Source organism: Myotis yumanensis, unplaced genomic scaffold (assembly GCF_028538775.1).
Source record: "Myotis yumanensis isolate MYYU_CA2020_CCGP unplaced genomic scaffold, mMyoYum1.0.hap1 SCAF_7, whole genome shotgun sequence".
Classification (NCBI taxonomy): domain Eukaryota; kingdom Metazoa; phylum Chordata; class Mammalia; order Chiroptera; family Vespertilionidae; genus Myotis; species Myotis yumanensis.
The window spans coordinates 24,075,665-24,086,275 of NW_027223758.1; the positions used below are offsets into that span (position 1 = coordinate 24,075,665).

The window sequence follows — 10,611 nt, forward strand, 5'->3', positions numbered from 1 at the left end:
TCCTATATAATAAAAGGTTAATATGCAAATTGACCCTAACAGCAGAAAGACTGGGAATAACTGGTCACTATGACACACACTGACCACCAGGGGGCAGACGTTCAATGTAGGAGCTGCCCCCTGGTGATCAGTGCACTCCCACAGTGGGAGCTCTGCTCAGCCACAAGCCAGGCTAATGGATGCCAGCACAGCGGTGGTGGTGGGAGACTCTCCCACCTGCTCAGCAGTGCTAAGGATATCTGAATACAGCTTAGGCCTTCTCCCCGCTGGTAAGTGGACAACCCCTGAGGGCTTCCGGGCTTCCAGAAGGATGTCTGACTGTCAGCTTAGGCCCGATCCTCTGGGGAGCGGGCCTAAGCCAGCATGTGGACATCCCCCGAGGGGTCCCAGACTGCAAGAGGACACAGGTTGGGCTGAGGGACCCCCCCAAGTACACAAATTTTTGTGCACTGGGCCTCTAGTACATATATATTCCTCACCTGAGGATATGCTTAGAGAGAGAAAAGGAGAGAGAGGGAGAGAGAAACATCAATGTGAGAGAGAAATGTCAGTCGGTTGCTTTCCATATATACTCCAACCAGGGACCAAACCTGCAACCCAGGTATGCACCCTGACTGGGAATCAAACTGGCAACCTTTTGGTGCACAGCATGATGCTCACCAACTGAGCCAGTCTAGCTGGGCTGCAATATATATTTTTAAAATTAGGCAATTTGCCGAAACCGGTTTGGCTCAGTGGATAGAGCGTTGGCCTGCAGACCGAGGGGTCCCGGGTTCGATTCCGGTCAAGGGCATGTACCTGGGTTGCGGGCACATCCCCAGTGGGAGATGTGCAGGAGGCAGCTGATCGATGTTTTTCTCTCATCGATGTTTCTAACTCTCTATCTCTCTCCCTTCCTCTCTGTAAAAAATCAATAAAATATATTTAAAAAAATAAAAGATAAATAAATAAAATTAGGCAATTTAAAGTTTCACTCACTCATAGCCAGGAGAAGCACAAGTAGTAGCAGACTGTTCATCCATTTCTGAAAAATTCTAAGAACAAACACAAAAACAAGGATATGGCATTTGCATAAGGGATAGCAGGTTACTGCCTTGTTTATATCCTTTCCAAAGAACTGGGAGATTCCCAGATGATCATAAAGGCTCACTGCTTTTTCTCCCAGTTCATAAATGACAATCCAGAGTTTTTTCTAGTACAGTCTTTCTGAAAACTGCAACGAAGCAAATAATTTTACAAGAACATGAGCTGAAAAAAACTGTCACTATGCTAGCTATTCAAACAAAAGCCCCGAAGCTCTTCATTCCATGTTAAAGTTGAGTGGTTACTATGCCCTAGAGATGAAGACATCACTCTTCCTCCAGCTCTCTAGTTGCACCAGCCCCATTTCCAATGCTCGATAAGCCCAAGTGGCAGTGGAGAGCGCAGATACAGAACACCTCTGTACTGCAGAGAGTCCTGATGGAGGAGAAAGGGGTTTGAAATCACTATCTGGAGAGGGCTGGTGCAAGTGGGGCATTGGCCAACCCCGGGTATTAGTGAAGGAACCAGCCACCTGTGAGAAAAAGCAATGGTTGTCCAGAATGAACATCATGACCCATGTAGTTTGGCCCAAGTTCCCCTGACGACAAATTCACTCAGTGACCTTGGGCAACATACTGTGTTTCTTTAAATATTAGTTTGTTCTTGAGGAAAATAAAGGGGTTAGGGTAGATCAGGGCTCCTCAAACTTGCATTTGCACATGAATCACCCAAAGATCTTGTTACAATGTATATTCAGAGAGAGCAGGTGAGTGAGGCCTGCTGTTCTACCCAGCTCTCAGGTGATGCCAGTGATGCTGATGCTGATCCAGGGACTGTTCTGTAACAAAAGACTAGTGGTTCATAAAGTCATTGGATATTGCCTCCGAAAACATCCTTACAAATTCTGTATTCTAATTCTGTCCTTAAGGTCCTATCCATCTAGAACCCCTGAATTCTACAAGAAGGTCCATTCACATCCATAAAGGGGCACTGTAAGAATTTAATGCTCATTTGAATTGTTCTATAAAACAAAAACACAGTTTCCTTATAAGGAAAGGCTTGATTCCTGTCCAATGACCTATGTGAAGTAAAGAGCACTTATAGTTCACATATTCCACTTAGTAGAGAGAGAGAGAGAGAGTGTGTGTGTGTGTGTCTGTGTGTGTGTGCATGTGTGAAACCAGCTCACGTTTAATTATGACATTTTAAAATTGTACAAGTGTTTTGAAATCTGCCCTCTCCCCCAATACTGTCTCTTTAAAATGACAGAAAAACACCAATCACAGGTTTAGGTTTAATAAGTTTACCCTTGCAGTTCTGATTTGCAGCACCCAATATCCCAGATAGACCCGACAATGGCCGACAGTAAATTTCGGACCGACGATATTCAAAGCAGTATAGTGAGTAGAGAAGGGACATATGCAGGAGACTAACCAGCTGACCAACAAAGTGGATGGGAAAGAGACTCACAAACATCCCCTGGATGAGGAAAATAGCTTGAAGCAGAAGGTTGAAGCATTTCAGCAATGATTTTGCTAACACTAGGGAATGGGTGAGGCTTTCTCCCTGATACCTCCAGTGCCAGGGCAGCTATATCTTGGAACCAAATGGCATTCACAACTTTGCTAAGCACAAACAGGGGGAGCACCCAGAGAGCACTGAACATTGATGTGAGGAAGAATTCCAGCCACAACCAAACATCTCCATGTAGAGGCGGATCACCAATAATTTGGGCAGTTACTGACTGAAGTACAGGAATAGACACTCGATAAAACAAGAGGAGACTGAACCAGAATACTCCACTGTTCCAAGCGCAGCACTGAAAAATTCTACTAACGATACATGGCTCACTCTCTTGCTTCCTCTCTATGCTCTGGGTTCTCCTTTGCTCCAGGACACTACTTGCCATTCTTCGATGTTGTTCCTCTCTTTTGTTGAATTAGAGCATCGAGCTTTGAAATGGTACAAATTTCCCAGATGGAGCCTTTGTTTCCCCTAGAGGAGTCTCTTGCTTATATCTTTCCGTGGTCTCCAGAATATGTAACTGGACAATCAATGGGTCCATGCTGCCTGTCACTACTTGAGCCAATTAAGCAGAGCTGGTTGAATCACATATGAGCCTTTATTCCAATACTGCCGGCAGTACGGGAGAGCAGCCGTTCATCCACAAAACTCTGCTCTCGAGATGGGGTAATCTTTGCATTTGCTTTAAATGACCTGCCCAAGGCCACTCTTCTCAAGTGTTCATTGTATACAGTGTAATATACTAGTAGCTATTCTTATTTATAATTGGCAAACAGAGCAGTAGAGAAGCAGCACCGAATTATACACCAAGTGAGAGCTGCCCAGAGGCAGTGGTTGGCAGTCTTTCAATATTTCTCCATGTGGGTAAGTACAGTGGCTGGTAGAACAATATACCATATATATATATATATATATATATATATATATATATATATATAATCTACTACTATACAGTGCACTTCCCCCAACCCCCTTGTGTTCTCTCAAGCTCATAGCTCATTAGTCTTGAATCTAAGACCTGCTTCTTTCTCATGAATCAAGTGATGAGTGCTTTTAGTGAGCAGTACTAGCAGATGCTACGCTCTGGCCTCTTTATGGGAGCGGGTTTGTCCTAAATGGGTGGGCATGTTTTCTGCATTTGCAACTTGGATTTCAAGGCTGCGAATAATAATGCGGAGGAAGCTGGAGTACTGAAGAAAAGAATAAAGAGCAAAGAACTAAAACCAACAGGGAAGGGCAATTACAAGGTGTATTAATGTACACTCTGCAGAGGGAGGGATTTATTACACTTTCAGGTTTTGTGTCTTGTTTAGTTTTGTTTTTTACATGAAAGGTAAGGGGGAAGGAACCGATATTTGTCAGTCTGAATTGGATAGTGCAGTTGCAAAGAATAAAGGGAGCTTTTAGAAAGTGGGCAGCTGCGGCGGAGCCTGAAGCCATGGTACTTGATACTGCAATATACCCTCTTAGTGATTCTGAGCAGCTTTGGAGAACAGCAGGGGAGGCATTCAGAGTGGAGAACAATGGCACATGTCAAGAGTGAAAGAAAGAATATAGAGTTTAAAGGACTGTTGATTGACAAGTAGGGCACATCAAAGAGAAAAATTCATCTCAAGTATTAATGATTATAATGCTAGTAGAGATCAATAAGTATAAGAAGAAACTATAGCAAAAAAAAAGGCAATAGCATTCAATCTTTAAAGCAAATACATAAGAACAGAGAAAGAAGAAACTGGTCAAAGACTCAGTCATCACTTAATCTATTCTGATTTTTCTGCTGTGTATTTTGTTACTCAACTAATCAATCAAAAGGAAGTTTCATAAGTGTGTCTGAAATTGTACAGTGGAAATATTTTGGAGGAAGCACAAGATGGGGCTCATGTATAACCCACAGCAAATCCAGCCTCAGAGACACTATCAGAATGTGAGGTTTTTTTTTTCTTCAGTGTAAGCTTTTGCAATCTCTCTGCAGGAAATCTTTTGACTATTCAGAATCTACATCATCTGGGTCCGCTGGGCTAGTTTTCACTTCTCACTTCCATTCTGTTCCCCACACAGGTGTGGATATGCAAAGCTTCCTCTGGCAAATTGGGAGGTAGGGCTGGAAGGAAAAACCCTGTTTCTGGAAACTTGCTCAGGCTTGTTCAGGACTAGGGTGGTTTAGAAGCTCAGGGAGAAATGTTGAAATCAGTCATTGCAAAATCGCTTTTGCAATAAGTAATGAATAAAAACTGAAGGGAAATCTCTTTCCTCCTCAAAGTAAAAATCTTCCATAGACCTTGTCTAAACAGCTCCTCATAATAGAACTTTAAAGACAACATAAACTGAAGTGTTTCCCAGGGCCAAGGCCAGAACCTCCGGCCATCTTCGGTGGATTCACTCCTTCAGTAAATATCTGTTAAGACCCGGGATGTGGCAATTCAGCCCTGGACAGTGCAGAAGAACAGGAACACGGTGACTCCCTTTACACTCGGACAGTCAATTGTTCTCAATTGCTCCTCAATTGTTCTCTGGCCCTGGTTATTTTCATCATAACATCTGAATTCTGTTATTTTGAACAATTGGGTCTCTCTCAACCCACTCCAATATTACTGTGAAGATCCATATGAATTGTTCACTGCTGTATGGCTGGCATTTAAAATAGTGCCCATATACAGTAGTATCTTAAAAAATTGTTTATTAAAGGACTGAATGACAATGATGTAAACCACCCCAAAACCTTCCAGTTCAAATACAATACAGGGGTGGGCAAATAGGTTTACAGGTGTGGGTACACAAAACAATTTATTCTTGTATCATTATTTATTGAGTATTATATTATTTCCTTGTATTACAACCGTAAACATATTTTGCACACCCTTGCATTATACATAAAGAGAAAATTACAAAGAAGTGAAAGACTTCAAAGAAAAATCAGTAACTTTCTATAGTAGTTAAGTTTTCAAAAGATCGCTTTGAATAAGACCTTCAGAGAAAACTCTCCCCAGCACCTAATCAACTTCCATTTGTGGATTCAAATTGGTGTGAACAAATTTAAATAATTGTGAAAGGAATAGCTAACACTTTTTTTAAATGACATTCTGGAAATAATATGTTTTGATAAACAGAAAATGACAAAGTCTCGAAATTATGCAAAAAAGGCACATGGGAATTGAATATGTGTCAAGAAATCATTTGAGATCAGCAAAAAAAGTACTGGAGTGTTTAATAAAAAGCACCAGAAAAACTGGTTTGTCTTTTTAAAAATAAACATGTTTCTCTTTCTCTTTATTCGAATACAATTTGCACACAACTCGAATGTAATTAAAGATAAGGTTCTAGAAAGAGAACATTAGTAACTGGTAATATAATTTGTAGTGGGAAATGTATATAATTTTTGAATTAACATTTCAAAATCGAAAGAATTAAGTCACAGAGAGTTACTAAACAGGAAAAATATTTGTAATGCGTGTTACAGAGAGCTAATGCCCTCGATGTGTAAGGAGGTTTTATTAATCAATATGAAAAATACCAAAAGAATAAAAAAAGGTGAAGCAAAGGCTTAAAATGGAAAAGAAATACAAAGGTTTTACAATAAATGAAATGACATTCAATCTTATACATAATTGAAAAATGCAAAATAAATTAACAAGATATGATTTACTACCTTAAAAATGGCAAAAATGTGAAGGTGTTTATTATACAATGTTGATTGGTCTATTGCAAAAATATGTGTTCCAATATGAAGTGTAAAAGGAATTTTTATGATCTTGAAGGGCAACTTAGCAACATCTATGAAAATTAAAACAGGTGCACTTATTCCCACAAAACTGCTCTAAAAACTTTTAGATATACTTCCATAAATACAAAAACATGGTAATGGTGAGAGAGAGTAAAGAGAAGAGAAGAAGAAAGAAAAGGAGAAGAAAGAAGAAGGAAAGGAGATGAAGGAGAAGAGGAAGAAGCAGTAGCAGCTACTGCAAAATGTTTATTTCTAGACTGTTAAACTATATAGTGGAATGATATTCAATAGTTAAAGAAAGGAAGTAGTTGGGTATGTTGATATAGAAAGATTTCCAAAATAATAGAAAAAGGTCAGATGGTAACAGTGTTAAAAACATATAAAAAAGAAAAGAAAATATCCATGGATTCTGGAAGAATGTATAAGAAATTATGTTGGTTAGTAAGTGATTATCATTCAGCTCAAAACCCATCCTTCCACACTCTGTTTTGCTGGAGTTGGGACTCTACAAACAATGCTTCTCCTTTACCATTTGACTCCCTGTTAAATTCTGGTGATAGGATCACTGATCATGGTTTTCTTTAAGAAATAAAACTGGAGCCTGGAATATAAGGGAAATGCATCTTTCCAAACATGTCACATCAGTGAAAGTTCAGAATTCTGGAAACCTAGGAATCCCCCAGTGGAAAGTCCAAATGGGTGTGTGTGCAACACCAGTCTTTCCAGTTCCTACACCTGGTAAGTATCCCTGGCATCCACTTTTTAAAGTTCTTCCTCAACTTTCCCCAGATTCCATATCAGCACAGGTATACCAGATGGACAAAATAATAAGTAGACTGGGCTAGTGGGAGAACAGACTTCCAATTTTAGAAAATGAGTTAATTTGAAAATGCCAAGCAAACATTTTGTAGCCACTAGAAGACAAAAAATAGATAGTATGGCAGTGCTTTTAAAATGTTTCTGACCCACAGGGAAAATGGAAAAAGTATATTTTGCATTATGAACTACTAAAACACACACACACTCAGTGAAACAGAAGTCTTATCAAACAATATCTTAACCTTAATAGTGTAATTCACTTTGATGTTTTCTTTTTTAAGTATTGTGTTATTTATGTTTTTTAATTTTTAAATATTTTCAATTACAGTTAATATTCAACTACTTGATATTTATTTCATTTTATTTTATTTCATTTCCTTTTTATTTCATTTTATTCTATATCATCAGAAAGAAAGATGCTAGTTTTGACACACACAAAAACTTTATTTCATAATCTAATAAGGGTGTGAAACTACAATTTAAACAACACTGGCACAAAAGATCACATATAGATAACTCTTTAATCAGATTGACCTGGGTCCTAAATGCAGGCTGATCCACTTAGAATCATTGTTTCTCTAAACTTTGCCTAATCTGTAAAATGGGCCTGTTAATACGTAATATATACATGGTTAGAAAATGAAGTCATATAATGAGTGTAAAGTGTGTAACTTGTTAGGTCCATGGTGACACCGGTGGTCCATTTTCCATTTACTGAAAAAAAACTTACTGAAGGAAACAGATGTGGTCCCTGCCCTCATGTAGCTTTCTGACGGTGAGGTCCATAGCTGAAAACTGCTACTTAATCATGCCATCAAGTCATAGTGAAAGGCCAATCCATATAGCCTTTTACAATGTTTCAACGAGTGAAGGCCTCTGTAGCACAAAGCCAGGAGAAAGGAAGCCACATAAACAGAAGAATCCATTTGTCATGAAGCCTGATTCTCTTACTGTAGTGGTTCTCAACCACAGGTGATTTTATCCTCTAGGGCAGCGGTTCTCAACCTGTGGGTCGCGACCCCTTTGGGGGTCGAACTACCCTTTCACAGGGGTCACCTAAATACATCCTGCATATCAGATATTTACATTACGATTCATAACAGTAGCAAAATTACAGTTATGAAGTAGCAAAGAAAATAATTTTACGGTTGGGGGTCACCACAACATGAGGAACTGTATTAAAGGGTCGCGGCATTAGGAAGGTTGAGAACCACTGCCAAGGGGATATTTTTTTGCTTATCTCAAGATGGGGCGGGTGGGGGGGGAGACTGCTTTTGGCACCTAGGGGTAGAGGCCAGGAATGCTGCTAAACATACTACAAGGCACAGGACAGGTCCCACAACCAAGAATTATCTGGCCCCATGTCAATAGTGCCCAACTTGAGAAAGCCTGTGTTATAAGAACTGAACCATTATGGTTACTGGTGATTGGAGGCATTGGTGTGGGAGTCATTTTTACCTACTTGTGCAATCTCCAAGGTCCCAGTTTCAATGTCCTCATCTGCAAAATGGGTATAATAATATCTGACCATCTCCATAATTGGTTGAGAAGTGCAAATCAATCCAAAGATAAAAAACTTTTAGAAGTAGATTAGGTGGTCAATTTCAAATGGGTACATTATTATTATTATTATTATTGGCCTTTCCATAAAATAAAATTGCCAGCAAACATCAAAGATTCTGTTAATTAAGAGAGATGTATTAAAAAACACAACCTTGGTATAACTATGGCACCAGCTAATTTTCATGACTCAGAATATGGCTCATTTGGCGGGGGTGGGGGTGGGGGGGTGGAGGGGTTACAACATCACGGGTTCAAAAGGAAATCAAAATTAAATTAGTTTCTTACTAGTGCCAACATTCCAAATATCTGATGTAAAAATAAACATAGAATATATTATTACACATTATTCATTCTGTTTATAGATACTTCCCTTCTCAATACTGTCCCAGACCCAGGGAGTCAATAATACAAACCATGCCAAGAATCACGAATTGTGTCTTGCTCAGTACTTGACTATTTTTTTAAGTTAAGGTTCACTTAAAAACCAACTCGTCAGTAGCTGTTATAGAACATGAGAGGGTGAGTCAGTAATTTTTTCCTTTGCATGCTCACACCTCAGTATTGGTGTCTCTCTTGGAGGAGAATTTGTCCTGTAGCTTCCTTTGGTATACTGGTCTGTTCACTCCTTTGTGTCACCAGCACATACTCTGATTGTGAGTCTAGAGGGAACGATCTTGCTTTATCCAAGGTATAGCCTTGTGAAGAGTTGGTATGCAATGCAGTGAATTGAGTTCTGTGAATATTTCTCAAGAGAATTGCCCTCATTGCTTTCAGTCTTTCCTTGCTCTCCTACACATCTGCAGAGACTCTTGGAAGGAAACAAATGTGGTCCATGTCTTCACATTGTTTGATTTCTCACCGTGCAGCCAATAAGTTTAAAAAATGCTGCTAGATCATGCCATCAGGTTATAATCAAAGCAAATTCACCATAGCTCTGGACAACTTTTTGAAAAATAAGGACCTCATTAACATTTTCACTGGAACATCATAAGATCAGCACAAGCCCCACAGTGCAGAGCAAGTTGGGACAGGGCTGTGTGCTAGGTGGGCATGGAGCTGGAACAGTCACAAGGACCAGGATGACATTAGGGAGGAACTAAGATAAGAGTTGATAGATTGGTGGCATTTCAAAGTTACTTAAGCCAAAGGACAGTATACTTAGTAGAGTTAAGACATTCTTTGAGACCCTTTCAAAAATTTATTAAAATATAAATAAGGACAGTCTTGATCAACAGAACCAAGCTTTTCTCCAGTACTTATTAAGAACCAAATCCTGAAATCTAGTGGGTTCTGGGTTTATAGGGATGAAAAACACTTGGCAACTTTCCTCAAAAAACTCATGCTCTATTGAGAAATCAAGGATGTCTACAAATAATGGCCCATAGTGAGATAAATGTTAATGGAGGGGTGCGAGTGCACTGGCTGTGTCTGGGAGGATCATAGAATAGGTAATGCTTAATAGAAGACTTAAAGGGAAGATAGAACAAAACATAGAGAATAACTGGCACAGGGTATGTGATCATGAATTGCAATGATACAAGCTAAGAAGTAAGATTCATATCAGGGGATGTCTGTCAATAATCCTGGAGGTGTTGGCAAGGTCAGACCTTGAAGAGCTATGTATTCCAAGCTATGATGTTTGGGTTTCATAAGAATGCATTTCCCATACTTTGCCATTTATGCACTGATAAATTTTCCCAGATTAAGTGGGGTGCTCACATAGGGTGTTATATTTTTCTTTTGCCATTGCATGGCGCTAAGAAATTAATTTACCATCTACCACCATAATCGGTTACAGAAATTCCTACTGAAAAATAGTTCATATCTTGTTCTTGCCTTTCTGGAAACACCTAAAGCAGCACTTCCTAGGCTCCTTTACTATAGATGAAGGGACTTATTCTAGCTAATAGTCTGGGATATGAATCACTTTAGGGCAGAGACAAGATAATAGCTCTAGTGCA

The 10,611-nt window shown here is 39.4% G+C and overlaps 1 pseudogene; it reads right to left on the reverse strand.

Moving 5' to 3' along the window:
• Window positions 1–974: 974 nt before the first annotated feature.
• On the reverse strand, window positions 975–8,618 carry LOC139014357 (etoposide-induced protein 2.4 homolog pseudogene; annotated as a pseudogene).
• Window positions 8,619–10,611: the final 1,993 nt, after the last annotated feature.